Below are 27,984 nucleotides of genomic sequence, written 5' to 3'. Positions count from 1 at the left end.
TTTGTCGCAGCGTAAAACATGTCACTTCCTGTTGCCAATAGGTGGCGCTATGACTATAACTGAATGTGGGCATGTAAAACTGTTAAGGGCAGAAGTTTTATCTAACATGTGAAGTTTGGGGCAGATTGGACATTGTATGTCTGAGTTACAGCAACTTCCTTTTTCATGGCGAAACATCGAAATTTGTCAGGCCACCATGGACACGCCCTTTAACGAAATCTAAAGATCTTCGCAATTTAACATCGCAAAGGGCTTAAGATTACACTGACCAGGTTTGGTGTTGATCTGAATAAATCTCTAGGAGGAGTTCGTTAAAGTACAACCCCTGAAAATGGCAAAAACAACGCCAGTTTTGCAGAGAAAATTCTAAATAACCGACTTCCTGTTGAGATTCGGATTTCGTACCAAGAGACTTTTTTGTAGGTATTGGTGTGTTACATGTGTATACCGATTTTTGTACATGTACGTGAAACATAGCTCGAGGCGCACTCTGTTGAAAGTGTATAGGTGGCGCTATCGAGCCATTTTGCCACACCTGATGGAATTTTGGCCTTCAGATGTGTTCAGGCCAGGACTCTTATCACACATGTGAAGTTTGGGGAAGATCGGACATTTTATGCCTGAGTTATAACATCTTTTATTCCCATGGCGAGACATCGAACTTCGTGACAGCGCCATGGACACGCCTTTTAACGAAAACTCAAGATCTTCACAACTTAACATCGCACAGGCCTTTAGATTAGACTGACCACAAAAAATACATTGATGTCATAAAATTTCTAGGAGTAGTTCATCGCGGTGTAAAATATGTCACTTCCTGTTGCCAATAGGTGGCGCTATGACTATAACTGAATATGGGCATGTCAATCTGTTCAGGTCAGGAGTCTCATCAAACATGTGAAGTTTGGGGCAGATTGGTCATTGTATGTCTGAGTTATAGCAACTTCCTGTTTCATGGCGAATCATCGAAATTCGCCAGGCCACCACGGACACGCCCATTAACGAAAACTCAAAAGCTTCGCAATTTAACATCGCAAAGGCCTTCAGATTAGGCATACCAAATTTGGTGTTGATCTGAATGAATCTCTAGGAGGAGTTCGTTAAAATACAACGCATGGAAATGACAAAAATGACACAAAATTTGCTCATAATATTAGTAATAACCGACTTCCTGTTGGGTTTCGGATTTTGCTCCAAGAGACTTTTTTGTAGGTATTGGAGAGTTACATGTGTATACCGATTTTCATACATGTACATGAAACGTAGCTCGAGGCGCACACCGTTGAACGTGTATAGGTGGCGCTGTTGAGCCATTTTGCCACACCCACTTCTGAAACCCATATCAGACGTAAATTTTCGCCAGTTCTGAGGTGTGTGCAAAGTTTCATGACTTTTCGAGCATGTTTAGGCCCTCAAAAATGCGATTCATTTTGGAGAAGAAGAATAATAATAATAAATATAGCTGCAAGCAGCGATGGCGGGCTCAAGCCACCAATGCCATCGACACCCCGGTGGCATCAGGTAAAGTGTGCCCAGCGGGCACATGCATTCATAATATCCCTCTGGCAGTGAGGTTTTAAAGGATATGGCAGTTAAAGGGTTAATCCGAATCATCTAGACTTTAAAATCACATTCACAGAACAATATACATATATATTCCCCAAACATATATATATATTTAGTAACACTTTACAATAAGATTTCATTTATAAACATTATGTTAACATGAACAATATTTATATAGCATTCATTCATGTCAGTTAATATTCCAAACTTAAACATTAAAACATTGTTTTATTGTGATTTTTTTCCAAGAACATTTTACCAATTCCAAACCATATCAATCTTAATAACTACCATTATTTTTATTTAATCATTTATAAGTGCTATACAATAGTCCAGGAAAGCTGGAAGAGAAAAACACTTTATATTCATGTGTGTAGAATTATTAGGCATGTTTTCTTTTGCAGATGGAATGCGCTAAAAAAGAGTTTTAACTCAAACTGTAAAGTCGAAAATTATGAAATACCCATGAGAAATATCAAACACAAATGCAATACAGAAATGGATAAGTTAAGACTTGACCATTATACAAAAAATGCTGACTGGGTCATGAGGTCAGAAAAGAAGAAGAAAAAAACAGGTCAAGAAGAACTGACAAAAAGAATTGCAAAATAATTAGGAATTAATGTGAAGATTAATTTTTAGTCAATTCTGCAAGACAGACTTTCAGGAAAGGAGGTGGAATAAAAATGAGCTCCTAAATCTTAATCCCGGATTCTGGAAGATATATTCCTCAAACCATCGGACAAGAGTAGGTGGTGCTGGTCCTTCACGAGTCACTCTAATCTGTTCATGAAGCCTATATATAAAGCCTTAATATATAGTATTTCACAATACTTCATGGTATTCTAATTAAATCATTTTTTGGAATCTTAGATTTCTCAGAACCTGACACATTGTAATTCTGAGACTCCGGGAAAGTGGCAGTTCTGTAAAATGTTGGCACTGGAGACTAAATGCTCCCTGATAGTTTCACACCTAATTCACTTAACACACACACACACACACACACACACACACACACACACACACACACACACACACACACACACACACACACACACATTACCCACAGTGACAGTGGGACTGAGTGACATCAGATTTATGATAGTTTTTTAATTTTCTATCATCCATATAGTGTTGTATAGTCATGAAACTATGCATATTTCCTCAGAATGACTTGTCTTCTATGTGTACATTTTTTTGAAGTGTTCAGAAGCTGCACTTTAAAAAAATAAAAGACATTTACTGGTTACTTTTTTACTGTTATTTCAAAAAATCACCACGACAAAACCATTCAAGCTATCCAAAATTCATTCGCATCTGTTCTGTAAGATAAATTCTTTAAACAGTGGTAAAAGAGGATGTGGTGCTGATCCTTCAAGAGTCACTCAAAACGTATCTGTCCATAAAGCCTATAAAGAATTATTCTTAATATACAGTTCACAATACTTCAGCTTGTTATTCTAATTAAGTGAGGGTCATTTTATCAGTAAAATACATAAAATTCATATTATTTTTCTTTGAAAGATTTCTATAAATGATTTAAATCATACTTGTTTCTACAATAATTATTTAAAAGTGATCCTATAGCTCCATCAGGTGGCCATTATTGGTACTAAGAATTGCAAGCTTCATTTATAAGTTATGATAGTTTTAATTTTTTGCTGGCTCTTGAAAATGATAAAGCTTTGAAACTTACTGTGGTTCCTTCAAATGATGACTTCTACGTATATAAAAAATTATGAAGAGTTTGGAATTAAAAAATTTAAAGATATAGTAAAATAACTATTGTATTTTTTTATGTTACTTTAATAAATCGCTATGGCCACACTATTTAAGGTATCCTAAACCCATTCGCAATTTAACATCTTCAGTATATTGGATTCATGTTAAAAAAAAAGTTTGGTGTGAACTACTTGTGTCTTCTTGGAGGAGTATGAATTCATTTACAGGCTGATTTTATCATAAATCCACAATAGAATTTCTGTATCAATCTGTAGAGTTCTGTATCAATCTGTGTTGTTGTTTGTTTATTTTTATTTTTTTATTTTTCATAGGAAGATAACTGATCCTTTACTCTCCTTTTTAATAAATGTGCTTATAAACCAAAAACAAGCTATTTATAGCTGTATTTATAAACTGCTTACTACTGACTATTAATATTGGGACAAGGCTTTATAAAGCATGAACTGACTATTTACTTTTTGAGTTTGAAATTATTATTTGCAGCACAAATAAGGTTTTTTACGATTTTTTAAAATTCCTAAAACTGTAAGAAAAGGATAAGGCCTAAGATTTCTATGTGAGTGGCTAAATTTATTTGTTTTTATAACTATAATGCATAAACTATGAAATTATACAAAATATATAAAAAAGTACAACAGTTATTGTTTTCCAATGTTTTTTAGCCTACTGCAATCATTCTAAACAGCTTGAATAAAACCTGTTAATATTTATTATAGACCACTGTAACTGTGTATAATCTAACAAACAAGTTTATTATGAAAATAAAAGTGTGTACACCAGATAAATTGGACGATAAAGAAATTGCTAACAATAGTATAATAGAGCATGTTTTATGTTTTTAGGCGTTTAGATGCAGAAATGGACAAATCAAATGTAAAATAAAATATAATTGATTTAATTAAATATAGATTAATTCTTGTTAGAGCAAAATAATAAATAAATAAATACGTACACACATTAAAAACGCAGCCAAGATGAATGAATTACATTTTTTATATAGATTAAAATTGAAGACAGAAGCAGCTGGTATACGCGGTCACTTAATATTCAAATCCAGTAGATCCACTTCAGATATATTTCTCAACGGTTTACGTTCACGTGGCTGTTTTCGTTTATATTCGACAAGCTATTTTGAAATAATCTTGTCCGTGATGTGTTCGTTTGTACGACGAAAGCCAGAATCCTGCAGCTCGAGAGATATATGTTATTCTGCCAGTCGCGCTTTCAAATAGTCTTGCACACTTAAACGGGTCACAAACACCTGCATTTAGCTCTTGTAGTGTTACAATGGGTTTATTGTGTGCATTTGTGGTAATATTTTATTTAAAAAAGCTCTTAAACAAGAATAAATTCGTTTGTTTTGAGCTCGACACTGTACGCGCTGATCGGAGGCGTGATTTCATATAGGCAGCCTCAAATATTTCATTTTCACACAAACAGTTCAAAAACATCTTAATTTAGCTCTTGGTGTGTTCTAATTGGTGAATTGTGTGATATCGCTGCAATACTTTATTTTTAATAGCTATAAAACAAGAATAAACTCGTTTTTTCTGGGCTCATCATTCCAGATGCTCATGCTCAGAGCGGTGATTCATCTCTCGTGTTTCTCACGTATCACTGACCACACATCCATTATTAATGAGCCCTGACCTGATAATAATCATATATGTTGGTTTAGCTTGTCAGTGTGAATTAAATCCAAGTATTTATTTGTATTTTAACCGATTTAAAAGAGAAACTAAATCTCCGGTAATTGCACCTGTAGGGGCGCAATTTCTCTCAGACAATGGAAGTCTGAAGCACATATACTCAAACAGAGGGACAGAGTGATATGAGATGTCTGACAGTTTTTTAATTTTCTATTATCCATACAGTGTTGTAAAGTCGTGAAACTATCCATATTTACTCAGAATGACTTTTTGTCTGTATGAAAAAAGGTTTTGAAGTGTTTGGAATTTAAAAATGCAGGAAAATTAATAATTCCAGTTTTACTGTCATTAAAAAAAATCACCACGACAAAACCGTTCAAGCTATCCAAAATCCATTGGCAATTTAAGTTGTTTAAAATGTTTTGGCATCATGTAGACAAAGTTTGGTGTGTATAGTGTTACTCTCCTCTGAGCAGTATGCATTAATTCACAACTAAATGTAAAAAAAAATCCACATTCAAATCAAAATAGCTGACTTCCTGTTGATCGTAGCTGATGACTGTGAATTAGAAAGTTGTCCGTCTTGATAAGAACAATTTTTTTACCGAGTTTGGTGTCTGTAGCTAAAACTAACCCCCCCACTTTTGACAAAAGGTGGCGCTATAGAGTGCCTTTTCCACGCCCTCTTATGAACTTTTGCCAGTGTCTAGTTATCATAAATACTGATATGTGTTCTGAGTTTGATGAAATTCTAAGCATGTTATATGCCTCAAAATCACCTGAGAAGTATTCCAGTTTGACATGTTGCCACGGCAACAATATTTTTAGCTATCCAATTTCCCCCAGCAGATTCATATCGGCTGTGTTTTAACATTATTCTGATGAAGTTTGAAGCAAATCGAGTAAAAATAAGATGCTGAATTCAAAGCATTTTGAAAATGACACACTTCCTGCTGCCAGTTGGTGGCGCTATAACTTTGACTCCTAATAGTCACATATATGTGATCGACATCATACAATGAATAATCTGATGAAGTTTGATTGAAATCAGGAAATGTATGTGGATGGTATTAGACACTTCCTGTTTCTCAATTCTCGCCATAATTTCAACGCCTCGCCACGAGCAAACCGTTCGAGATATCAAAAATCCCCTGGCAATTTTTCATCCCCAATGTCTTGAGATCATGTTGACCGAGTTTGGTGGTAAACGAGTAAAAAACCTATGACAAGTATATCAAATTCCAGAGCATGCGCTTTTTACATAACTCTAAATAGCTGACTTCCTGTTGGGCGGAGCCCAATGACATGCAATACGAAAATTGTTCGGCACAATGAGATCTATATGTGTACTGAGTTTCATATGAATATGTGCAAGTATGTGTGAGCTATACATCAACATTTATGACTGTGTTCCAGGGGGCGCCATAGAGCCCCTGTGCCACGCCCGGGTCCCAGCCTCTGCAGGCTCCTAAAGGGCACAGATTCCAAAGTGTGCGCAAATTTTCAAGAGTTTTTGAGTATGTTAGGGACCCCAAAAGCCCCCACAACTTTGACCAAAAATATGAATAATAAACCCTAAATAGCCAACTTCCTGTTGGGCGGAGCCTATGACATGCAGTACGAAAGTTGTTTGGTTTAATGAGATCTACATGTGTACCGAGTTTCATGTGTCTACGTGCAAGTATGTATGATATATGGCCCTCAGTATTCCAGGGGGCGCTGTAGAGCCCCTGTGCCACGCCCGTGTATCAGTCTCTGCCCGACCCTAATGGCCGCAGGTTCCAATCTGTGTGCCAATTTTCAAGAGTTTTCGAGCATGTTAAGGACCCCAAAAGCCCCCGTAACGTTAGAAAAAAAAAATAATAATAATAATAATAATAATAATAATAAAAAATAATCCTAAGGAAAACAATAGGGCTCTCGCCCTCCAGGCTTGAGCCCTAAATATAGCTGCAAGCAGCGATGGCGGGCTCAAGCCACCAATGCCATCGCCACCCCGGTGGCATCAGGTAAACTGTGCCCAGCGGGCACATGCATTCACAATATCCCTCTGGCAGTGAGGTTTTAAAGGATACGGCAGTTAAAGGGTTAATCCGAATCATCTAGACCTTAAAATCACATTCACAGAACAATATATATATTAGTAACACTGTACAATAAGATTTCATTTATAAACATTATGTTAACATGAACAATATTTATATAGCATTCATTCATGTCAGTTAATATTCCAAACTTAAACATGAAAACATTGTTTTATTGTGATTTTTTCCCAAGTACATTTTACCAATTCCAAACCATATAAATCTTAATAACTACCATTATTTTTTATTTAATCATTTATGAGTGCTATACAATAGTCAAGGAAAGCTGGAAGAGAAAAACTCCTTATATTCATGTGTGCAGAATTATTAGGCATGTTTTCTTTTACAGATGAAATGCGCTAAAATAGACTTTTAACTCAAACTGTAAGGTCGAAAATTATGAAATACCCATGAGAAATATCAAACACAAATGCAAAACAGAAATGGATAAGTTAAGACTTGACCATTGTACAAAAAATACTGACTGGGTCATGAGGTCAGAAAAGAAGAAGAAAAAAGCAGGTCAAGAAGAACTGACAAAAAGAATTGCAAAATAATTAGTAATTAATGTGAAGATTAATTTTTAGTCAATTCTGCAAGACAGACTTTTCAGGAAAGGAGGTGGAATAAAAATGAGCTCCTAAATCTTAATCCTGGATTCTGGAAGATATATTCCTCAAACCATCGAACAAGAGGAGGTGGTGCTGGTCCTTCACGAGTCACTCTAATCTGTGCATAAAGCCTATATATAAAGACTTAATATATAGTATTTCACAATACTTCATGGTATTCTAATTAAATCATTTTTTGGAATCTTAAGTCTCTCAGAGTCCGACACCGAGTAATTCTGGAGACTCCAGGAAAGTGGCAGTTCTGTAAAATGTTGGCGCTGGAGACTAAATGCACCCTGATAGTTTCACATCTAATTCACTTAACACACACACACACACACATTACCCACAGTGACAGTGGGACTGAGTGACATCAGATGTATGATAGTTTTTTTTTAATTTTCTATCATCCATATAGTGTTGTATAGTCATGAAACTATGGTCATGAGACCAGTCATTCTGAGGAAATATGCCTCAGAATGACTGGTCTTCTATGTGTACATTTTTTTTTTTAAAGTGTTTAGAAGCTGCACTTTAAAAAAATAAAAAGACATTTACTGGTTCCTTTTTTACTATTATTTCAAAAAACATCACGGCAAAACCATTCAAGCTATCCAAAATTCATTCACACCTATTCTGTAAGATTAATTCTTTAAACAGTGGTAAAAGAGGATGTGGTGCTGATCCTTCAAGAGTCACTCAAAACGTATCTGTCCATAAAGCCTATAAAGAATTATTCTTAATATACAGTTCATTTTACTTCAGCTTGTTATTCTAATAAGTGAGGGTCATTTTATCAGTAAAATATATACAATTCATTTTTTTTTTGAAAGATTTATATAAATGATTTAAATCATACTCGTTTCTACAATAATTATTTAAAAGTAATCCTATAGCTCCCTCTGGTGGCCATTATAGGTACTAAGAATTGCAAGCTTGATTTATAAGTTATGATAGTTTAAATTTTATGCTGGCTCTTGAAAGTGATAAAGCTATGAAACTTACTGTGCTTCCTTCAAATGAGGACTTCTACTTATATAAAAAATTATGAAGATTTAGAATGAAAAATTGTAAAGATATAGTAAAATAACTATTGTATTTTTTTATGTTACTTTAATAAATCTCTATGGCAACACCATTTAAGCTATCCTAAACCCATTCACAATTTAACATCTCAGTATATTGGCATCATGTTGAAAAAGGAGTATGGAGTAGTATGAGTAGGAGTATGAATTCATTTGCAGGCTTTATCATAAATCCACAATAACATTTCTGAGTTCTGTATCAATCTGTGTTGTTGTTTGTTTATTTTTATCTTTTATTTTTCATAGGAAGATAACTTACTCTCATTTTTAATAAATGTGCTTATAAACCAAGGACAAGCTATTTATAGCTGTATTTATAAACTGCTTACTACTGACTATTAATATTGGGACAAGGCTTTATAAAGCATGAACTGACTATTTAATAATGAGTGCAGTTATTATAAAGTGTTATCAATGCATTTGCTAATGTTAACAAATTAGACATTATTTTACAGTGTTATCAAATCCTTAAATGACTCATAAGCATTTGTGAAAGTTCTGCTTGTATTACAGCTTAGTATTGATCTGTGAGCTGAACAGATTTACTGTTACATCCATGAGATTATGTAAATTAAAATAAATATAATGTCACAGGATGTCATAGGTCAGTATCAAATGAGTTTGAAATTATTATTTGCAGCACAAATAAGGTTTTTTTAGGATTTTTAAAAATCCCTAAAACTGTCAGAAAAAGGTTAAGGCCTAAGCTATTTCTATGTGAGTGGCTAATTTTATTTTTGTTTTTATAATTGTAATACACAAACTATGAAATTATACAAAATGTATAAAAAGATAAATAAATAAATACGCACACATTAAAAAAGCAGCCAAGTCGAATGAGTTTCCTTTTTTATATAGATTAAAATTGAAGACAGAAGCAAGTGGTAAATGTGGTCACTTTAATATTCAAATCCAGTAGATCCAGTTTATGTTCACGTGGCTGTTTTCGTTTATAGTCGCCAAGCTATTATGTGTTTTGAAATAATCTTGTCCGTGATGTGTTCGTTCGTACGACGAAAGGCAGAATCCTGCAGCTTGAGAGATATATGTTATTCTGCCAGTCGCGCTTTCAAATAGTCTTGCACACTTAAACAGGTCACAAACACCTGCATTTAGCTCTTGTTGTGTTACAATGGGTTTATTGTGTACATTTGTGGTAATATTTTATTTAAAAAAGCTCTTAAACAAGAATAAATTCGTTTGTTTTGAGCTGGACACTGTACGCGCTGATCGGAGGCAGTGATTTCAGATAGGCAGCTGCAAATATTTCATTTTCACACAAACAGTTCAAAAACATCTTAATTTAGCTCTTGGTGTGTTCTAATTGGTTGATTGTGTGATATCGCTGTAATAATTTATTTTTAAAAGCTTTAAAACAGGAATAAATTCGTTTTCTCTGAGCTCTTTACTCCAGACGCTCGTGATCACAGCGGTGATTCATCTCTCCTATTTCTCACGTATCTCTGGCCAGAAATAATTTATCCATGAGCCCTGAACCGGTAATAATCAGATATGTTGGTTTAGCTTGTCAGTGTGAATTAAATCTAAGTATTTGTTTGTATTTTTAACCGATTTAAAAGTGAAAGTAAAAGTCCGGTAACTGCACCTGTAGGGGCGCAATTTCTCTCAGACAATGGAAGTCTAAGCACATACACTCAAACAGAGGGACAGAGTGAGATGAGATGTCTGACAGTTTTTTTAATTTTCTGTTATCCATACAGTGTTGTAAAGTCGTGAAACTATGCATATTTCCTCAGAATGACTTTTTCATCTGTATGAAAAAAATTCTTTGACGTGTTTGGAAGCTGCAATTTAAAAATACAATAATAATTCCCTTTGTAAGGTCATTTAAAAAAATCACCACGGCAAAACCATTCAAGCTATCCAAAATCCATTCACAATTTAAGTTCCTATCAGAAATACTGATGTGTGTTCAGAGTTTTGTGAAATTCTAAGTATGTTATTTGCCTCAAAATCACCTGAGAAGTATTCCAGTTTGACATGTTGCCACGCCAACAATTTTTTAGATATCAATATCCCCCTTGCAGATTTATATCGGCTGTGTTTTAACATTATTCTGATGAAGTTTGAAGCAAATCGAGTAATAATAAGATGCTGAATTCAAATCATTTTGAAAATGACACACTTCCTTCTGCCAGTTGGTGGCGCTATAACTTTGACTCCTAATAGTCACATATATGCGATCGACATCATACAACGAATAATCTGATGAAGTTTGATTAAAATCAGGAAATGTATGTGGACGGTATTAGACACTTCCTGTTTCTCATTTCTCGCCATAATTTCAACGCCTCGCCACGAGCAAACCGTTCGAGATATCAAAAATCCCCTGGCAATTTTTCATCCCCAGTGTCTTGAGATCATGTTGACCAAGTTTGGCGGCAATCGAGAAAAAAACCTATGACAAGTATTTCAAATTCCAGAGCATGCGCTTTTTACATAACTCTAAATAGCTGACTTCCTGTTGGGTGGAGCCTATGACATGCAATACGAAAGTTGTTCGGCACGATGAGATCTATATGTGTACTGAGTTTCATATGAATATGTGCAAGTATGTGTGAGCTATACATCAACATTTCTGACTGTGTTCCAGGGGGCGCCGTAGAGCCCCTGTGCCACGCCCGGGTCCCAGCCTCTGCAGGCTCCTAAAGGCCACAGATTCCAAAGTGTGCGCAAATTTTCAAGAGTTTTTGAGTATGTTAAGGACCCCAAAAGCCCCCACAACTTTGACGAAAAATTTGAATACTAAACCCTAAATAGCCAACTTCCTGTTGGGCGGAGCCTATGATATGCAATACAAAAGTTGTTTGGATTGATGAGATTTATATGTGTACCGAGTTTCATTCGTCTACGAGCAAGAATGTATGATATATGGCCCTCCATATTCCAGGGGGCGCTGTAGAGCCCCTGTGCCACGCCCGTGTATCAGTCTCTGCCCGGCCCTAATGGCCGCAGGTTCCAATCTGTGTGCCAATTTTCAAGACTTTTTAAGCACGTTAAGGGCCCCAAAAGCCCCCGAGACGTTGGAAAAAAAAAAAAATAATAATAATAATAATAAATATAGCTGCAAGCAGCGATGGCGGGCTCAAGCCACCAATGCCATCACCACCCCGGTGGCATCAGGTAAACTGTGCCCAGCGGGCACATGCATTCACAATATCCCTCTGGCAGTGAGGTTTTAAAGGATAGAGGGGAGCGTAGAGGGGAGCGTGCATTTGCAGTGGCTGGGCCACGACTCTGGAATACCCTGCCTTTAGAGATCAGACTGGCCCCTTCCTTGTCTATTTTTAAATCTTTGCTAAAAACTTTTTTATTTTCCTTAGTGTACTGACTACTGTGTTATGCTACATTTTGAAATGGGTAGTTTTAAATTTTTTGTCTGGTCTATTTTTATGTATGTGTAATATTCTTGCTCTTATGTTAAAGCACTTTGGTCAGCCAGGAGGCTGTTGTAAATGCGCTATACAAATAAATTGAACTTGAACTTGAAATTGATATGGCAGTTAAAGGGTTAATCCGAATCATCTAGACTTTAAAATCACATTCACAGAACAATATATATATATATATATATATATATATATATATATATATATATATATATATATATATATATATATATATATATATATATATAACTTTAGTAACACTTTACAATAAGATTTCATTTATAAACATTATGTTAACATGAACAATATTTATATAGCATTCATTCATGTCAGTTAATATTCCAAACTTAAACATTAAAACATTGTTTTATTGTGATTTTTTTCCAAGCACATTTTACCAATTCCAAACCATATCAATCTTAATAACTACCATTATTTTTTATTTAATCATTTATGAGTGCTATACAATAGTCCAGGAAAGCTGGAAGAGAAAAACAGGTCAAGAAGAACTGACAAAAGAATTGCAAAAGAATTAGGAATTAATGTGAAGATTAATTTTTAGTCAATTCTGCAAGACAGACTTTCAGGAAAGGAGGTGGAATAAAAATGAGCTCCTAAATCTTAACCCTTTCGAGTCGATTAACGCATATATGCGTTTTGAGTCATTTTCACCTGATAACCCCGAAAAGAACTTAAATTACACTCTCAGTTTTAATCGTACAGATAAGAGCAATACATCAATCGAATCTGTAAAGGGTCTAGTTTTTTTTGGATACAGACATAATAACAAAAAACCTTTGTGCACTTATAAAATAAAGATAACAAACAAGGTGCGCTGTCTACAGTCTTTGTCTCCGCTGATCGTCATGTACAAACATTTCATTAAAATGAACTGTAACTCCGTGAATACTCAACGAAGAGACATGAGAGAGATATCTATAGAAAGCCTGGAATGTCTACTTTTAAACAAAACAAGTGCTGCCGAAAACAAATATTCTGAGATAAAGTAATCCATATGAAAACAACGCAATGTCTGTTTTTCATATCTCCGCTCATTATATCTAATGTGACCACGCCCCCGCGCTTAACGCGCTATTCAGATTCAAACTGAAGCGCGCGGCTTGAATACGCCCACACAGAAGAAAAAGCAGCCAGACTGTTCTTCAAGTTTTTATTTTATTTTACTGTTTGCTTCGCGATGAGAGGACTAAGACATAATTCACCCCAAAAAGATGTGATGTGGTTGAGGATTTGAGAAATGGATTTCCTCAGAAAAAAGAATGAAGCACTTTATTCAGCAGAGATCATAAACATGAGTAAGTCTCTTTTTATTTATTTGTACTAGTTTTCACATAACGTGTAAACATTTTACTAGTTAGACTTTTTCCAAATACTTTTTCCAAACTATAATTCCTGACTAAATGTATAATCAAGTGAAACATTATGAAGTTTCAATAACAATATACAATACTATACCATTCAAAAGCTTGATGTATATAATATAAACGTGACAAATAGAGATAACTCTAACAAATGTAAAAACAATGCAGTTCTTTCGATTTATCCCCCCTAAAAAAAACTGAAAAATATTATCAGCTCTTTTCAACATTAATAATAATAATAATGATGATGGTAATAAATGGGGTTTATTTGGTAGAAAATAAGATTGTTAAAAGGATTTCTGAAGGATTGTGTGACTGGAGTAAGGATGCCAAAAAATTTGAAAGTCAGCTTTGATTGTCCCTAATAAACTGTTTAACTGCTCCCCCAAGTGGATATTAAATTATGTTGTGGGATAATTAAATATATTCTTAATAAACTACAAACATGAAATTATATACTTTTATTTTGTTCTCACATTCTTTCTTGTAAGTCCTCCCTCAGTGGCACAGTTGAATGAGAGGCTCATTATGCAGCTCATTATGCGGGCCTTTGTCTTCTCAGGTGTAAATCACAATGATATTCATGATAGTTGACGCCTACTCGCATATGACTTTTACCAACAAAAAGTGTTTTAGAAAATTTAAATCAATATATTGTTTGAGTGAGTAAACAAGATGATTTTCACATCATTCAGAAAGAAAAATTCTAGGCTACAAGCTCCAGTTCTCAACTTTTCCGGCAACCAATTTTATGTATGTGTTTTATTGCCTTATTCAAGTGATTTAACATTTTTAGTTTTTCACTAACCATGCATAACATTTTTTTTCTCAAAAATACAATCATGTACATGCATGCATTTCACATATTATTATAGCCCAGTTTGTGCTGATTACAGTGATATTAGACTTTACCCATTTAGATATTTATAAGAAACTGAAAAAAGCACAAATGTCAGGGCATGACAAAACTTCTCAAGGCCCCAAAAATACCCTTAGACTCCAGAGGGTTAATCCCGGATTCTGGAAGATATATTCCTCAAACCATCGGACAAGAGGAGGTGGTGCTGGTCCTTCACGAGTCAGTCTAATCTGTTCATAAAGCCTATATATAAAGTCTTAATATATAGTATTTCACAATACTTCATGGTATTCTAATTAAATATTTTTTTGGAATCTTAGATCTCTCAGAACCTGACACATTGTAATTCTGAGACTCCAGGAAAGTGGCAGTTCTGTAAAATGTTGGCGCTGGAGACTAAATGCACCCTGATAGTTTCACACCTAATTCACTTAAAACACACACAAACACACACACACAGTGACAGAGGGACAGAGTGACATCAGATGTATGTTTTTAAATTTTCTGTCATCCATATAATGTTGTATAGTCATGAAACTATGCATATTTCCTCAGAATGACTTGTCTTCTATGTGTACATTTTTTTTGAAGTGTTTAGAAGCTGCACTTTTTTTTACTGGTTCCTTTTTTACTATTATTTCAAAAAATCACCACGACAAAACCATTCAAGCTATCCAAAATTCATTCACACCTGTTCTGTAAGATTAATTCTTTAAACAGTGGTAAAAGAGGATGTGGTGCTGATCCTTCAAGAGTCACTTAAAACGTATCTGTCCATAAAGCCTATTAAGAATTATTCTTAATATACAGTTCACAATACTTCAGCTTGTTATTCTAATTAAGTGAGGGTCATTTTATCAGTAAAATTCCTAAAATACATATTATTTTATTTGAAAGATTTCTATAAATTATTTAAATCATACTCGTTTCTCCAATAATTATATAAAAGTAATCCTATAGCTCCCTCTGGTGGCCATTATAGGTACTAAGAATTGCAAGCTTGATTTATAAGTTATGATAGTTTTAATTTTATGCTGGCTCTTGAAAATGATAAAGCTATGAAACTTACTGTGCTTCCTTCAAATGAGGACTTCTAGGTATATAAAAAATGATGAAGAGTTAGAATGAAAAATTTTAAAGATATAGTAAAATAACTATTGTATTTTTTATGTTACTTTAATAAATCTCTATGGCAACACCATTTAAGCTATCCTAAACCCATTCACAATTTAACATCTCAGTATATTGGCATCATGTTGAAAAAGGAGTATGGAGTAGTATGAGGAGGAGTATGAATTCATTTACAGGCTGATTTTATCATAAATCCACAATAAAATTTCTGAGTTCTGTATCAATCTGTGTTGTTGTTGTTTGTTTATTTTTATCTTTTATTTTTCATAGGAAGATAACTGATCCTTTACTCTCCTTTTTAATAAATGTGCTTATAAACCAAGGACAAGCTTTTTATAGCTGTATTTATAAACTGCTTACTACTGACTATTAATATTGGGACAAGGCTTTATAAAGCATGAACTGACTATTTACTAATGAGTGCAGTTATTATAAAGTGTTATCAATGCATTTGCTAATGTTAACAAATTAGACATTATTTTACAGTGTTATGAAATCCTTAAATGACTCATAAGCATTTGTGAAAGTTCTGCTTGCATTACAGCTTAGTATTGATCTGTGAGCTGAACAGATTTACTGTTACATCCATGAGATTATGTAAATTAAAATAAATATAATGTCACAGGATGTCATAGGTCAGTATCAAATGAGTTTGAAATTATTATTTGCAGCACAAATAAGGTTTTTTTAGGATTTTTAAAAATCCCTAAAACTGTCAGAAAAAGGTTAAGGCCTAAGCTATTTCTATGTGAGTGGCTAATTTTATTTTTGTTTTTATAATTGTAATACACAAACTATGAAATTATACAAAATGTATAAAAAGGTAAATAAATAAATACGCACACATTAAAAAAGCAGCCAAGTCGAATGAGTTTCCTTTTTTATATAGATTAAAATTGAAGACAGAAGCAGCTGGTATATGCGGTCACTTAATATTAAAATCCAGTAGATCCACTTCAGATATATTTCTCAACAGTTTATGTTCACGTGGCTGTTTTCGTTTATATTCGCCAAGCTATTATGTATTTTGAAATAATCTTGTCCGTGATGTGTTCGTTCGTACGTCGAAAGGCAGAATCCTGCAGCTCGAGAGATACATGTTATTCTGCCAGTCGCGCTTTCAAATAGTCTTGCACACTTAAACGGGTCACAAACACCTGCATTTAGCTCGTGTTGTGTTATAATGGATGTATTGTGTGCATTTATGGCAATAATTTATTTTAAAAAGCTCTTAAACAAGAATAAATTCGTTTGTTTTGAGCTCTGAGACACTGTGCGCGCTGATCGGAGGCAGTGATTTCAGTAGGCAGCTGCAAATATTTCATTTTCACACAAACAGTTCAAAAACATCTTAATTTAGCTATTGGTGTGCTCTAATTGGTGAATTGTGTGATATCGCTGCAATACTTTATTTTTAATAGCTATAAAACAAGAATAAACTCGTTTTTTCTGAGCTCATCATTCCACACGCTCCTGCTCAGAGCGGTGATTCATCTCTCGTGTTTCTCACGTATCACTGACCACACATCAATTATTAATGAGCCCTGACCTGATAATAATCATATATGTTGGTTTAGCTTGTCACTGTGAATTAAATCCAAGTATTTATTTGTATTTTAACCGATTTAAAATCGAAACCAAAAGACAGTCTCCTCCCTTTTTTAGTCCGGTAACTGAACCTGTAGGGGCGCTATTTCTGTCAGACAATGGAAGTCTAAGCACACACACTCAAACAGAGGGACAGAGTGAGATGAGATGTCTGACAGTTTTTTAATTTTCTGTTATCCATACAGTGTTGTAAAGTCATGAAACTATGCATATTTACTCAGAATAACTTTTTTTTCTGTATGAAAAAAGGTTTTGAAGTGTTTGGAATTTAAAAATGCAGGAAAATTAATAATTCCATCTTTATTGTCATTTAAAAAAATCACCACGACAAAACCATCCAAGTTATCCAAAACCCATTCACAATTTAAGTTCCTCAATGTTTTTTCAACATGTAGACCAAGTTTGGTGTGTATAGTGTTACTCTCCTCTGAGCAGTATGCATTAATTCACGGCTAAATGTAAAAAATAATCCACATTCAAATCAAAATAGCCGACTTCCTGTTGGTCGTAGCTGATGACTGTGAATTAGAAAGTTGTCCGTCTTGATAAGAACAATTTTTGTACTGAGTTTGGTGTCTGTAGCTAAAACTAACCCCCCCACTTTTGACAAAAGGTGGCGCTATAGAGTGCCTATTCCACGCCCTCTTATGAACTTTTGCCAGTGTCTAGCTGTCACTAATACTGATATGTGTTCTGAGTTTGATGAAATTCTAAGCATGTTATATGCCTCAAAATCACCTGAGAAGTATTCCAGTTTGACATGTTGCCACGGCAACAATTTTTTAGATATCAATATCCCCCTTGCAGATTTATATCAGCTGTGTTTTAACATTATTCTGATGAAGTTTGAAGCAAATCGAGTAATAATAAGATGCTGAATTCAAATCATTTTGAAAATGACACACTTCCTTCTGCCAGTTGGTGGCGCTATAACTTTGACTCCTAATAGTCACATATATGCGATCGACATCATACAACGAATAATCTGATGAAGTTTGATTAAAATCAGGAAATGTATGTGGATGGTATTAGACACTTCCTGTTTCTAATTTCTCGCCATAATTTCAACGCCTCGCCACGAGCAAACCGTTCGAGATATCAAAAATCCCCTGGCAATTTTTCATCCCCAGTGTCTTGAGATCATGTTGACCGAGTTTGGCGGCAATCGAGAAAAAAACCTATGACAAGTATTTCAAATTCCAGAGCATGCGCTTTTTACATAACTCTAAATAGCTGACTTCCTGTTGGGTGGAGCCTATGGCATGCAATACGAAAGTTGTTCGGCACGATGAGATCTATATGTGTACTGAGTTTCATATGAATATGTGCAAGTATGTGTGAGCTATACATCAACATTTCTGACTGTGTTCCAGGGGGCGCCGTAGAGCCCCTGTGCCACGCCCGGGTCCCAGCCTCTGCAGGCTCCTAAAGGCCACAGATTCCAAAGTGTGCGCAAATTTTCAAGAGTTTTTGAGTATGTTAAGGACCCCCAAAGCCCCCACAACTTTGACGAAAAATTTGAATACTAAACCCTAAATAGCCAACTTCCTGTTGGGCGGAGCCTATGATATGCAATACAAAAGTTGTTTGGATTGATGGGATTTATATGTGTACCGAGTTTCATACGTCTACGAGCAAGAATGTATGATATATGGCCCTCCATATTCCAGGGGGCGCTGTAGAGCCCCTGTGCCACGCCCGTGTATCAGTCTCTGCCCGGCCCTAATGGCCGCAGGTTCCAATCTGTGTGCCAATTTTCAAGACTTTTTAAGCACGTTAAGGGCCCCAAAAGCCCCCGAGACGTTGGAAAAAAATAATAATAATAATAATAAATATAGCTGCAAGCAGCGATGGCGGGCTCAAGCCACCAATGCCATCGCCACCCCGGTGGCATCAGGTAAACTGTGCCCAGCGGGCACATGCATTCACAATATCCCTCTGGCAGTGAGGTTTTAAATGATATGGCAGTTAAAGGGTTAATCCGAATCATCTAGACTTTAAAATCACATTCACAGAACAATATATATATATATATATATATATAACTTTAGTAACACTTTACAATAAGATTTCATTTATAAACATTATGTTAACATGAACAATATTTATATAGCATTCATTCATGTCAGTTAATATTCCAAATTAAACATTAAAACATTGTTTTATTGTGATTTTTTTCCAAGCACATTTTACCAATTCCAAACCATATCAATCTTAATAACTACCATTATTTTTTATTTAATCATTTATGAGTGCTATACAATAGTCCAGGAAAGCTGGAAGAGAAAAACAGGTCAAGAAGAACTGACAAAAAGAATTGCAAAATAATTAGGAATTAATGTGAAGATTAATTTTTAGTCAATTCTGCAAGACAGACTTTTCAGGAAAGGAGGTGGAATAAAAATGAGCTCCTAAATCTTAATCCCGGATTCTGGAAGATATATTCCTCAAACCATCGGACAAGAGGAGGTGGTGCTGGTCCTTCACGAGTCACTCTAATCTGTTAATTAAGCCTATATATAAAGTCTTAATATATAGTATTTCACAATACTTCATAGTATTCTAATTAAATAATTTTTTGGAATCTTAGATCTCTCAGAACCTGGCACATTGTAATTCTGAGACTCCAGGAAAGTGGCAGTTCTGTAAAATGTTGGCGCTGGAGACTAAATGCTCCCTGATAGTTTCACACCTAATTCACTTAACACACACACAAACACACACACACACACACACACATTAACCACAGTGACAGAGGGACAGAGTGACATCAGATGTATGATAGTTTTTTAATTTTCTATCATCCATATAATGTTGTATAGTCATGGAACTATGCATATTTCCTCAGAATGACTTGTCTGCTATGTGTACATTTTTTTGAAGTGTTTAGAAGCTGCACTTTAAAAAAATAAAAGACATTTACTGGTTACTTTTTTACTGTTATTTCAAAAAATCACCACGCAAAATCATTCAAGCTATCCAAAATTCATTCACACCTGTTCTGTAAGATAAATTCTTTAAACAGTGGTAAAAGAGGATGTGGTGCTGAACCTTCAAGAGTCACTCAAAACGTATCTGTCCATAAAGCTTATAAAGAATTATTCTTAATATACAGTTCACAATACTTCAGCTTGTTATTCTAATTAAGTGAGGGTCATTTTATCAGTAAAATACATAAAATACATATTATTTTTCTTTGAAAGATTTCTATAAATGATTTAAATCATACTTGTTTTACAATAATTATTTAAAAGTAATCCTATAGCTCCATCTGGTGGTCATTATTGGAACTAAGAATTGCAAGCTTGATTTATAAGTTATGATAGTTTTAATTTTATGCTGGCTCTTGAAAATGATAAAGCTATGAAACTTACTGTGCTTCCTTCAAAAGATGACTTCTACGTATATAAAAAATTATGAAGAGTTGGAATGAAAATTTTTAAAGATATAGTAAAATAACGATTGTATTTTTTTATGTTACTTTAATAAATCGCTATGGCCACACCATTTAAGCTATCCTAAACCCATTCGCAATTTAACATCTTCAGTATATTAGCTTCATGTTAAAAAGTTTGCTGTGAACTTGTGTCTTCTTGGAGGAGTATGAATTCATTTACAGGCTGATTTTATCATAAATCCACAATAAAATTTCTGAGTTCTGTATCAATCTGTGTTGTTGTTTGTTTTTTTTTGTTTTTTTTTATTTTTCATAGGAAGATAACTGACCCTTTACTCTCCTTTTTAATAAATGTGCTTATAACCCAAGAACAAGCTTTTTATAGCTGTATTTATAAACTGCTTACTACTGACTATTAATATTGGGACAAGGCTTTATAAAGCATGAACTGAATATTTACTGTTTGAGTTTGAAATTATTATTTGCAGCACAAATAAGGTTTTTTAGGATTTTTAAAAATCCCTAAAACTGTCAGAAAAGGATAAGGCCTATTTCTATGTGAGTGGCTACATTTATTTGTTTTTATAACTATAATGCATAAACTATGAAATTATACAAAATGTATAAAAATGTACAACAGTTATTCTTTTCCAATGTTTTTTATTTATTTATTTATTTAAATTTTTTTTATTTTATTTACATTTCAAAACATTTGCCTACTGCAATCATTCTAAACAGCTTGAATAAAACCTGTCAATATTTATTATAGACCACTGTAACTGTGTATAATCTAACAAACAAGTTTATTATGAAAATAAAAGTGTACACCAGATAAATTGGACGATAAAGAAATTGCTAACAATAGTATAATAGAGCATGTTTTAGGTTTTTAGGCGTTTAGATGCAGAAATGGACAAATCAAATGTAAAATAAAATGTAATTGATTTAATTAAATATAGATTAATTCTTGTTAGAGCAAAATAATAAATAAATAAATAAATAAATAAATAAATAAATAAATAAATAAATAAATAAATACGTACACACATTAAAAAAAGCAGCCAAGATGAATGAGTTTCATTTTTTATATGGATCAAAATTGAAGACAGAAGCAGCTGGTATATGCGGTCACTTAATATTAAAATCCAGTAGATCCATTTCAGATTTATTTCTCAACAGTTTATGTTCACGTGGCTGTTTTCGTTTATAGTCGCCAAGCTATTATGTATTTTGAAATAATCTTGTCCGTGATGTGTTCGTTCTTACGACGAAAGGCAGAATCCTGCAGCTCGAGAGATATATGTTATTCTGCCAGTCGCGCTTTCAAATAGTCTTGCACACTTAAACGGGTCACAAACACCTGCATTTAGCTCTTGTAGTGTTACAATGGGTTTATTGTGTGCATTTGTGGTAATATTTTATTTAAAAAAGCTCTTAAACAAGAATAAATTCGTTTGTTTTGAGCTCGACACTGTACGCGCTGATCGGAGGCGGTGGTTTCAGATAGGCAGCCGCAAATAATTCATTTTCACACAAACAGTTCAAAAACATCTGAATTTAGCTCTTGGTGTGTTCTAATTGGTTGATTGTGTGATATCGCTGTAATAATTTATTTTTAAAAGCTTTAAAACAGGAATAAATTCGTTTTTTCTGAGCTCTTTACTCCAGACGCTCGTGATCACAGCGGTGATTCATCTCTCCTATTTCTCACGTATCTCTGGCCAGAAATAATTTATCCATGAGCCCTGAACCGGTAATAATCAGATATGTTGGTTTAGCTTGTCAGTGTGAATTAAATCTAAGTATTTATTTGTATTTTTAACCGATTTAAAAGTGAAAGTAAAAGTCCGGGAATTGAACCTGTAGGGGCGCTATTTCTCTCAGACAATGGAAGTCTGAAGCACATATACTCAAACAGAGGGACAGAGTGAGATGAGATGTCTGACAGTTTTTTTAATTTTCTGCTATCCATACAGTGTTGTAAAGTCGTGAAACTATCCATATTTACTCAGAATGACTTTTTTTCTGTACGAAAAAAGGTTTTGAAGTGTTTGGAATTTAAAAATGCAGGAAAATTAATAATTCCATTTTTACTGTCATTTAAAAAAATCACCACGACAAAACCGTTTAAGCTATCCAAAATCCATTGGCAATTTAAGTTGTTTAAAATGTTTTGGCATCATGTAGACAAAGTTTGGTGTGTATAGTGTTACTCTCCTCTGAGCAGTATGCATTAATTCACAGCTAAATGTAAAAAAAAATCCACATTCAAATCAAAATAGCTGACTTCCTGTTGATCGTAGCTGATGACTGTGAATTAGAAAGTTGTCCGTCTTGATAAGAAAAATTTTTGTACCGAGTTTGGTGTCTGTAGCTAAAACTAACCCCGCCACTTTTGACAAAAGGTGGCGCTATAGAGTGCCTCTTCCACGCCCTCTTATGAACTTTTGCCAGTGTCTAGTTATCATAAATACTGATATGTGTTCTGAGTTTGATGAAATTCTAAGCATGTTATATGCCTCAAAATCACCTGAGAAGTATTCCAGTTTAACATGTTGCCACGGCAACAATATTTTTAGATATCAATATCCCCCCAGCAGATTTATATCGGCTGTGTTTTAACATTATTCTGATGAAGTTTGAAGCAAATCGAGTAAAAATAAGATGCTGAATTCAAATCATTTTGAAAATGACACACTTCCTGCTGCCAGTTGGTGGCGCTATAACTTTGACTCCTAATAGTCACATATATGCGATCGACATCATACAACGAATAATCTGATGCAGTTTGATTAAAATCAGGAAATGTATGTGGATGGTATTAGACACTTCCTGTTTCTCATTTCTCGCCATAATTTCAACACCTCGCCACGAGCAAACCGTTCGAGATATCAAAAATCCCCTGGCAATTTTTCATCCCCAATGTCTTGAGATCATGTTGACCGAATTTGGTGGCAATCGGCAAAAAAACCTATGACAAGTATTTCAAATTCCAGAGCATGCGCTTTTTACATAACTCTAAATAGCTGACTTCCTGTTGGGCGGAGCCGAATGACATGCAGTACGAAAGTTGTTCAGCACGATGAGATCTATATGTGTACTGAGTTTCATATTAATACGAGCAAGTATGTGTGAGCTATACATCAACATTTATGACTGTGTTCCAGGGGGCGCCATAGAGCCCCTGTGCCACGCCCGGGTCCCAGCCTCTGCAGGCTCCTAAAGGCCACAGATTCCAAAGTGTGCGCAAATTTTCAAGAGTTTTTGAGTATGTTAAGGACCCCAAAAGCCCCCACAACTTTGACGAAAAATATGAATACTAAACCCTAAATATCCAACTTCCTGTTGGGCGGAGCCTATGACATGCAGTACAAAAGTTGTTTGGTTTGATGAGATCTACATGTGTACCGAGTTTCGTGTGTCTACGTGCAAGTATGTATGATATATGGCCCTCAGTATTCCAGGGGGCGCTGTAGAGCCCCTGTGCCACGCCCGTGTATCAGTCTCTGCCCGGCCCTAATGGCCGCAGGTTCCAATGTGTGTGCCAATTTTCAAGACTTTTTAAGCATGTTAAGGGCCCCAAAAGCCCCCGAAACCTTGAAGAAAAATAATAATAATAACAAATAATCCTAAGGAAAACAATAGGGCTCTCGCCCTCCAGGCTTGAGCCCTAATAATAATAATAAAAAATAATCCTAAGGAAAACAATAGGCCTCTCGCCCTTTGGGCTTGAGCCCTAATAAAAAATAATCCTAAGGAAAACAATAGGCCTCTCGCCCTTTGGGCTTGAGCCCTAATAATAATAATAATAATAATAATAATAAACGGAGCAATTCCAAGAGGGTCCTCACACCATCGGTGCTCGGGCCCTAATTAAAGCTGCAAGCAGCGATGAACGGGCCCTCGCACACGGGCTCAACGGCAGCGAGTGGCTTTAGTAAATAGGTGAACGTGAGAAACATGCATTTAAACTCATAGACTGACCACAAAAAAATACATGAATCTAAAATAAATTCTAGGAGTAGTTTGTCGCAGCATAAAACATGTAACTTCCTGTTGCCAGCAGGTGGCGCTATGAGTATAACTGAATATGGGCATGTAGATCTGTTAAGGGCAGAAGTCTTATCTAACATGTGAAGTTTGGGGCCGATTGGACATTCTATGTCTGAGTTAAAGCAACTTCCTTTTTCATGGCGAAACATCAAAATTTCTCAGGCCGCCATGGACACGCCCTTTAACAAAACCTCAAAATCTTCACAATTTAACATCGCAAAGGCCTTTAGATTTAACTGACCAAGTTTGGTGTTGATCTGAATATATCTCTAGGAGTAGTTTGTCCAAGTACAACCCCTGAAAATGGCAAAAACAACGCCAATTTTGCCAAGAAAATTCTAAATAACCGACTTCCTGATGGGATTCGGATTTCGTACCAGGAGACTTTTTTGTAGGTATTGGTGTGTTACATGTGTGTACCGATTTTTGTACATGTACGTGAAAAATAGCTCGAGGCGCACTCCATTGAATGTGTATATGCACTCCGTTGAAAGTTTATAGGTGGCGCTATCGAGCCATTTTGCCACACCCAATGGAATATTGGCCTTCAGATGTGTTCAGGCCAGGACTCTTATCACACATGTGAAGTTTGGGGAAGATCGGACACTTTATGCCTGAGTTATAACATCTTTTATTCCCATGACGAGACATCGAACTTCGTCACGGCGCCATGGACATGCCTTTTAACAAAAACTCAAGATCTTCACAACTAAACATCACACAGGTCTTTAGATTAGACTGACCACAAAAAATACATTGATGTAATAAAATTTCTAGGAGTAGTTCGTCGCAGTGTAAAATATGTCACTTCCTGTTGCCAATAGGTGGCGCTATGACTATAAATGAATATGGGCATGTAGATCTGTTCAAGTCAAGATTCTCATCCAACATGTGAAGTTTGGGGCAGATTGGACATTGTATGTCTGAGTTACAGCAACTTCCTTTTTCATGGCGAAACATCGAAATTTGTCAGGCCGCCATGGACCCGCCCTTTAACGAAACCTCAAGTCCTTCGCAATTTATTATCGCAAAGGGCTTTAGATTACACTGACCAAGTTTGGTGTTGATCTGAATAAATGTCTAGGAGGAGTTCGTTAAAGTACAACCCCTGAAAATGGCAAAAACAACAGAAATTTTGAAGGGAAAATTCAAAATAACCGACTTCCTGTTGGGATCCGGATTTCGTACCAAGAGACTTTTTTGTAGGTATTGGAGTGTTACATGTGTGTACCAATTTTTGTACATGTACGTGAAACATAGCTCGAGGCGCACTCCGTTTAAAGTGTATAGGTGGCGCTATAGAGCCATTCTGCCACACCCGGTGGAATATTGGCCTGAAGATCTGTTCAGGCCAGGACTCTTATCACACATGTGAAGTTTGGGGAAGATCGGACATCTTATGCCTGAGTTATAACATCTTTTATTCGCATGGCGAGACATCGAACTTCGTCGCGGCGCCATGAACAAGCCTTTTAACGAAAACTCAAGATCTTCACAACTGAACATCGCACAGGCCTTTAGATTAGACTGACCACAAAAACGACATTGATGTCATAAAATTTCTAGGAGTAGTTCGTCGCAGCGTAAAATATGTCACTTCCTGTTGCCAATAGGTGGCGCTATGACTATAACTGAATATGGGCATGTCAATCTGTTCAGGTTCGGAGTCTCATCAAACATGTGAAGTTTGGGGCAGATTGGTCATTGTATGTGTGAGTTATAGCAACTTCATTTTTCATGGCGAATCATCGAAATTCGCCAGGCCGCCACGGACACGCCCTTCAACGAAAAGTCAGGATCTTCGCAATTTAACATCGCAAAGGCCTTTAGATTAGGCATACCAAATTTGGTGTTGATTTGAAGAACTCTCTAGGAGGAGTTCGTTAAAATACAACACATGGAAATGACCAAAATTACACAAAATATGCTCATAATATTAAAAATAACCGACTTCCTGTTGGGTTTAGAATTTCGCTCCAAGAGTCTTTTTTGTAGGTATTGGTGTGTTACATATGTGTGCCAATTTTCGTGCATGTACGTGAAACATAGCTGGAAGGCTGTTGATTTTCTTGGTATAGGTGGCGCTGTCGAGCCATTTTGCCACACCCTCTTCTGAATCCTATATCAGACGAAAATTTTCACCAGGTTTGACGAGTGTGCAAAGTTTCATGACTTTTTGAGCATGTTAAAGCCCTAAAAAATGCGATTCATTCGGGAGAAGAAGAAGAAGAAGAAGAAATATAGCTGCAAGCAGCGATGGCGGGCTCAAGCCACCAATGCCATCGCCACCCCCGGTGGCATCAGGTAAACTGTGCCCAGCGGGCACATGCATTCACAATATCCCTCTGGCAGTGAGGTTTTAAAGGATATGGCGGTTAAAGGGTTAATCCGAATCATCTAGACTTTAAAATCACATTCACAGAACAATATATATATATATTCCCCAAACATATATATATATATTTAGTAACACTTTACAATAAGATTTCATTTATAAACATTATGTTAACATGAACAATATTTATATAGCATTAATTTATGTCAGTTAATATTCCAAACTTAAACATGAAAACATTGTTTTATTGTGATTTTTTTCCAAGCACATTTTACCAATTCCAAACCATATCAATCTTAATAACTACCATTATTTTTTATTTAATCATTTATGAGTGCTATACAATAGTCCAGGAAAGCTGGAAGAGAAAAACTCCTTATATTCATGTGCAGAATTATTAGGCTGTTTTCTTTTACAGATGAAATGCGCTAAAAAAGAGTTTTAACTCAAACTGTTTTAACTCAAAGTCGAAAATTATGAAATACCCATGAGAAATATCAAACACAAATGCAATACAGAAATGGATAAGTTAAGACTCGACCATTGTACAAAAATGCTGACTGGGTCATGAGGTCAGAAAAGAAGAAGAAAAAAAAAAACAGGTCAAGAAGAACTGACAAAAATAATTGCAAAATAATTAGGAATTAATGTGAAGATTAATTTTTAGTCAATTCTGCAAGACAGACTTTCAGGAAAGGAGGTGGAATAAAAATGAGCTCCTAAATCTTAATCCCGGATTCTGGAAGATATATTCCTCAAACCATCGGACAAGAGGAGGTGGTGCTGGTCCTTCATGAGTCACTCTAATCTGTTCATAAAGCCTATATATAAAGTCTTAATATATAGTATTTCACAATACTTCATGGTATTCTAATCAAATCATTTTTTGGAATCTTAGATCTCTCAGAACCTGACACATTGTAATTCTGAGACTCCAGGAAAGTGGCAGTTCTGTAAAATGTTGGCGCTGGAGACTAAATGCTCCCTGATAGTTTCACACCTAATTCACTTAACACACACACACACACACACATACACACACACACACACACACACACACACACACAC

The 27,984-nt window shown here is 35.2% G+C and overlaps 1 long non-coding RNA gene across 1 annotated transcript; it reads right to left on the bottom strand.

The window, feature by feature from the left end:
• Positions 1–1,774: 1,774 nt before the first annotated feature.
• On the bottom strand, positions 1,775–18,002 carry LOC128029244 (uncharacterized). Its single transcript, XR_008187319.1, has 2 exons — positions 16,681–18,002; positions 1,775–4,573 (listed from the first exon to the last, which is right to left on the bottom strand). It is a non-coding gene; the product is annotated as an uncharacterized LOC128029244 (long non-coding RNA).
• Positions 18,003–27,984: the final 9,982 nt, after the last annotated feature.

Source organism: Carassius gibelio, chromosome A15 (assembly GCF_023724105.1).
Source record: "Carassius gibelio isolate Cgi1373 ecotype wild population from Czech Republic chromosome A15, carGib1.2-hapl.c, whole genome shotgun sequence".
NCBI classification, from domain to species: Eukaryota; Metazoa; Chordata; class Actinopteri; order Cypriniformes; family Cyprinidae; genus Carassius; species Carassius gibelio.
The sequence above is the reverse complement of the archived record's forward strand: the minus strand, read 5'-3'. Positions and strand labels throughout refer to the sequence as shown.